Here is a 6,163-nt window from a genome sequence, read left to right as displayed (position 1 = left end):
GGTGGAATCCAACTCACACCCTCCTAACTGTGAGGCGGACGTGCTACCCAGTGCCCCACCGAGCCGCCCGCCTTAAGACTCGTGAAAATGAAAATTGTCCAACAAAATAAGTTGAAATAAATATCATAAAGAGATAAGAGAGACACTTTTTGACGGTTGAACTTGCAAAAATGCCATGCATCAAAGGATCCAGGAGAATGAAAATGCAAGAAGCTTGAAAAAAGCGCATGATATTTACAAGGTAACTCTGTATTTGACAAAAAGAAAACAGGGATCAAGAAAATAGTGTTCAACATACAGAGGCGAATAATCATTGAGGGTGGGGTCTGATGTCGGTTCTGCAGAGCAGTGTTTGACTTTAACAGTCTTACAGCTTGTGGAAAAAAAATTCTCAGCGTGGTGGTAGCAAAGTGAATGCTCCAGCCTGAGGAGAGGAGATGGAGGCAAGTTTGTTGAGCATATTGTGATGGAGAACATCCTCTCTTAGGCCTTTTTAATGAGGGAACCAATGGTCACTCGAGGTCCCGTGTGATGATGGGGCCCAGGAATGGAAGGACTCCACAATGGAGAGAAAGGAGTCTGTGAGGGTGGGGAAGCGCGATGGAGCTATGCTAGTCCACGATTATTATTTTTGCTTACTGGGTGTTAAGATCCAAGTCTTTGCAGTTGCACCTGGGCACCAGTCGGTGCACCTCCTTCCTCTTGTCCTGTAATCTACAGGAAGGAGGTACAGTAAAGCCAACAAAATCACCGTCTGAGATACGCCTGATGAGGGTGGTGTTGTCCGCAAACTTGACCAATTTTATGGATTGATGCCTGGAGGTGAAGTACAAGACGTTTGAGCATTTCACCCAAAAATATTAAAGAGGAATGTTTTGTAAAACCTACGAGACAGACTTGCTTTTCTTGGCAGCACGACTGTGATACACATACATGTAAAAAGTAAGCATCCATCTACCTGTCTGCCCGCCTGTCCGTTTGCCCGTCCATCCATCCATCCATCCATCCATCCATCCATCCATCCATCCATCCATCCATCCATCCATCCATCCATCCATCCATCCTTTTCTGAACTGCTTATTCTTATAAAGTCTTGCAGGCATGCTGGAACCTATCCCAGCACACTGTCGCTGATTCAGGAGTGACAGACAGGGACAGCCATCTTGGCTATATGACGAATTAGCAACATGCCTACATGGCAGCCACATTGGTGGGGGCATGGGCGAGGGCAAAGGGAATGCATGTAAATTAAAAATAATCACGTGCACGCTGGAATCACACTGGAGTCAGCTGTGATCGGCCCACTTTAATTTATCAGCTGTGTGTCAATTATTCAATTGTTTATTCATTAACAGCTGAGAGAAATGGCCTTTGAACTGATGTAATTGCAGAAGCAGAGGTTTTGATACTGTATCTAAGGTTTGGAATATTGTTTTTACTATCGTGGGTTGTTGTGAGTTATTCACATTCGTAATAATACAACAATCAATCAATAATTTTGTTGGGGGTATAGCTTGTCTGTTAGGGAAACGTGTTTGACTGCATATTGTGCGGAAACAACATGAAATGTGTGAATGGTATGGCTACAAAATACAGATGCTGTGCTAACTGTGTTTAGAGTTTTGACAAATGCTTGTTAGCAACTGAAAAAAACTGTAAATGTTAACACACTTAAACATTTTTTAAAACTGTCCATTTCACATTGTAGACATGTTTGTGTGAGTGTGGGTGAGTGTGGGTACGTGTGTTCGTGTGTGTGATTGTGTGGTTGTGAGTTGATTAGTGTTCATTTCAGGTGTGATCCTGATATCAAACGTATTCAAAAACATCAAAAATCACACACCAACTTAATTTCACGCTCAAGTCTAATTTAGTCAATATATTATGGCATTCCTACGACATTTTGTGGTGTCTTATCTGAAAATGAATTTTGTTTTGTTTGTTTGCAATCAATGTGCAAAAAGTACATGGGATCAATTTTTGTTTAATATTTAAAGTAAAACTCAGTGCATGCATTCTTGATTTCCCTTTATAGATTATTTTAGCAATGACGTTATAATACTGATAATTGTGAGCACGGAATCTTCATCCTGTTTATTCTGAGAGTCTGACTTTAGCCGCTGTCACACTCTTTCTTCTCACTGTGAGATTCATTGCAAGTGCCTGATAACTGAGTTTAACAGCGCTTAGTGTTATGACAGTGGTTCTTAACCTGGGTTCGATCGAACCCTAGGGGTTCGGTGAGTCTTGGCAGGGGTTCGACAGAGCCTCCACTGAGGAGGTCCGAACAAACCTGATTTATCGTGTAAATTCTGATTTGCCAGTATGTAATTTGTTGTGAGTTCATGCATTGTGTTGGTTTTGTTCTTTGAACAAGGTGATTTTCATGCACAGCTCATTTTGTGCACCAGTAAAAAACATCTATGTCTTGAATTAAAAAAAAAAAAAAAATCACTAGCAAGGGGTCCGGTGCATGCGCATATGAAACTGGTGGGGTTCGGTATCCCAACAAGGTTAAGAACCACTGCGTTATGATCAGGGGATGTCTTTAATTGTCAACTGTGGGCATGTGAAGCACTTGTAGACGTTTCTGTGATTAAGGGCTGTATAAATAAATTTGATTTGACTTGACTTATATAATTGACCCGATCTCTGCTACATGACTGAATTGTATAAGACAAGTTCACAATTTTCATTAACAGTTCAACCTTCAGTACTGGTTTTTTTTTTTAATCTGTTCATTTTGTTGGGAACTTGTCACAAAACTATACTCCCCCCAACTTTCCAATATGCCACTTATCTTTTGCAGTTCAGAACCTGACTCACATTCATTTCCATTTGCAAATATGCTCCCCAAGCCTTTACATCTATTGCAGCCCTGCTTTCCCTGCTTTTACTCAACTCAGTAAAACCAACATAGCTCATTTTTAAACGATTGAACAAACCTTTAAATAATCAGACTCATTAAATTTAAAGAACTCTTAATCCAACTGAAATAATAGAAAAGATCGATTGTCGTTCATTGTATACAGATGCTATCATCCTTTGTTGAACATGTTCAGATTGAATCAGTTATTTTAACAGAATAAATAAATGTGTGTAACATGCCTAAATAAATAAATAAAGAAATAAATAAATAAATAAATAAATAATATTGGAAACTTAGATACCTTTGGCTTTAAAAGATCGATTGTCATTCACTGTATACAGATGCTATCATCTTTTGTTGAACATGTGCAGATTGAGTCAGTGATTTTAACAGAATAAATACATGTGTGTAAAATGTGCCTAAATAAATAAATAAATAATATTGGAAACTTAGATACCTTGGCTTTACATATGCTTGTGTAGTCCGGCCAGCAAATACTGTACCTCTCTTGTTACCATTCTTCTTATCAGCTCTAAAATTTTGTCTCTTTAGCAATCTATGATACCCCAATAGAAACTGTCTGAATGTTAAAAATTATACTCACAGCAATGCAAAACCTCAGAAGCCAATTTACCTTGCAAATGTACTGTGAATGCTGACACATCACTAATGTGCAGCCTATTGTATAGCATGACCTTACAGTAAGAGAAATATTGCTGGCGCAGTATAAGAGAAAGTGATACTGAAAGAGCTTCTTACCTGTCTCCCTCACATCTTCCACAGCTTCTGAAGTTAGGACCAATGGTCCAGTCTCTATGCGAAAGAAGAAGGGAGGGGAGAAGTTGAGGCATGCTGGCAAGTTAAGTCGAAAGGCTGCGAATGGGGAGTGCAGATAGGAGGAAAGGGGAAGATGGATGGAGAGCAATGGGAAACAATCTCTGATAACTGCTGCATTCCCTCTGCCTACTGAAATCCAAGCGCTGCACAGCACGCGTTGTTGCTCCAGGTCCAAACTCATTGTCTTCCTGTGCACAAGTAACACACTATGAGATTGCATGTTTTACATATGCAAATTATGGAGTGCTCCAAACTCTACCTAGGAATGAGTGTGTTTGTACTAAACTATTGAGTGTGAAGTATTACAAAATCAAGAAGTAAATTCTTATGCATGGGCCCAATTTTAGCCTACTAAATTAGTTTTTCAAGTATGAATAGGATGCACTAAAGTTCTGCTCCTTACACCGTAAAAACATTTCTGTAGAGAGTCAAAAATCTCAATGAATATCAGTGAAATTCGACAGTAATATTTGCAAGATCTTTTGGGTTAGTCTTTAATGCAAAAATGAATAGGTAAATCTGACACACCATAGAGAATCGTGTTGTCAATGACTCCCAAATTTGAATGAGTAAAAAAAAATCACCAAGTACAGTAGATAAAATGAGGCTTCAGAACGAGCAAAACAAGGCAACCTCATTAAAATATAGGTGGCTTGAAAGTACAGGGATTAGGGTCGCTACTAGTAGCTTTTTTGATAAATGTAATAGAAATACAAACTAGGAATTAATCAAGGAATCGATAAAGTCACTCAATTGGCAAGATTGACCATGCATTGGTAAACTAGCCCCTTGATGTACATAGTAGCTGTTGTTTGCAAGCAGAACAACAGAAAATCACCCAAAGCAGGAAACTCAAATTGTTGCTCAGCCCTACATATGACAATGTACCATATGTACATGTGTATATGTACTTGGACATATGTATAGGGGTGGGCCAAAAGTCACCGAGGGGAGTTAATTTTTGATAACTTAAAAATTTTACAGATAGATACATTGCATAACATTTTAATACAACTCCATCCGTCCATCCCTCCGTCAGTCCCTCCCTTCGTCGGTCCGTCCGTCCGTCCGTCCGTCCATCCATCCATCCATCCATCCATCCATCCATCCATCCATCCATCCATCCATCCATCCATCCATCCATCCATTCATCCATCTTCCACAGTAAATCAAAGAGAACATCAGGGAAGTGGGACCTGACGTCCACTGTGAGGGGCTGTTAGGATTATAATTCAGGATTACCATTCACATATGAAAGAAAAAACATTCACACACCCTAGTAAGAACCTCACACACAAGTGAAATGCTTACATACTCACAACTGAAATGTTGTGTTCTTGCACACACAACTGAAATTCAAGATTCAAGAGTTTTTATTCGCCATGTTTGAGTGTGCCAAACAAGGAATTTGACTTCGGTAAATCACAGCCTCTGTTCAACATTTAGGTGACTAACAACACTCAGGACATGTGAAAAATGGCAAATATTCTCAAACATCCCCTGATCTTAAACTTAAATGCTTCTACACACAACAGTGAAATGTTCTCACACACACAATTAAAATGCTTTCACACACACACACACACACACACACGCACACACACGCTCACACACACAAGTGAAATGCGTTCACACACACAGCTGAAATGCTTTAACTTTCATTGCATGAGTTAGCAGAGGGGAATTGTTTTGGATTTGACAAATCAATTACCGATGTAGTTTTGTTTTATTTAACTGGAAGTGGATGGTTCTGTGTTAAGCCCCAACAGAAACAGAAGATAGAAGATGTCAGAGACTATTGCTGACCAATTTATAACAGTTGACTGAGTTGAGTTGTTGAGCGTTATGCTTGAACAGATACAGAAGATAGAAGGCGTCAGGGACTATTGCTGAACTAGTATTTATTACAGTTGACTCAGTTGATGACTTTTAAGGGCTACAAGTCAACTTTTATTGGATCAGACATTAGTTTAATTTGTGGACATATCGAATTCACGGACATGTGAGACTTTCGTAATTGAATTAGCAACAGTGGGAATAAATACCATTTTGTGAAAGCATTAATTTTTAAGCATGCTGTCAGGGTCCGGGGTGGCATACTTCTTTTGTTCTGTCAATCGTGCACTTATCGGATGTACGTGACCGGCTCTCCGTTTAAAGGGTAAAATTCTGTACTTTAGCCCCTCTGCAGTAACGCAGTCTGTAGGGGAGACAAGAATTGATTTAAGCCGGGACGGAAAGAAGATTCGTTCCAAGTCTAACCGCTGTTCAGGTAACTAATCTATTGTTAGATTAATTCCGTCATTTCCGGACGTCAGTCCCGCTGAAATCAAAGAAACCAAAGGGTTGAGTAACTACTTTGTCGAGACCCAGGATCTCCTCGATTGCGGACATTTCAGCGGCTCTTCTTTCCTATAATGATTGGGGCTTTTGTTAACCGCTCGGAATAGATTTAGC

The 6,163-nt window shown here is 39.6% G+C and overlaps 1 long non-coding RNA gene across 1 annotated transcript; it reads right to left on the bottom strand.

Moving 5' to 3' along the window:
- Positions 1-228: 228 nt before the first annotated feature.
- LOC119120438 lies at positions 229-4,692 on the bottom strand. Its single transcript, XR_005097515.1, has 2 exons — positions 3,629-4,692; positions 229-714 (listed from the first exon to the last, which is right to left on the bottom strand). It is a non-coding gene; the product is annotated as an uncharacterized LOC119120438 (long non-coding RNA).
- Positions 4,693-6,163: the final 1,471 nt, after the last annotated feature.

The sequence above is a fragment of the Syngnathus acus genome, chromosome 3 (genome assembly GCF_901709675.1).
Source record: "Syngnathus acus chromosome 3, fSynAcu1.2, whole genome shotgun sequence".
NCBI classification, from domain to species: Eukaryota; Metazoa; Chordata; class Actinopteri; order Syngnathiformes; family Syngnathidae; genus Syngnathus; species Syngnathus acus.
The sequence above is the reverse complement of the archived record's forward strand: the minus strand, read 5'-3'. Positions and strand labels throughout refer to the sequence as shown.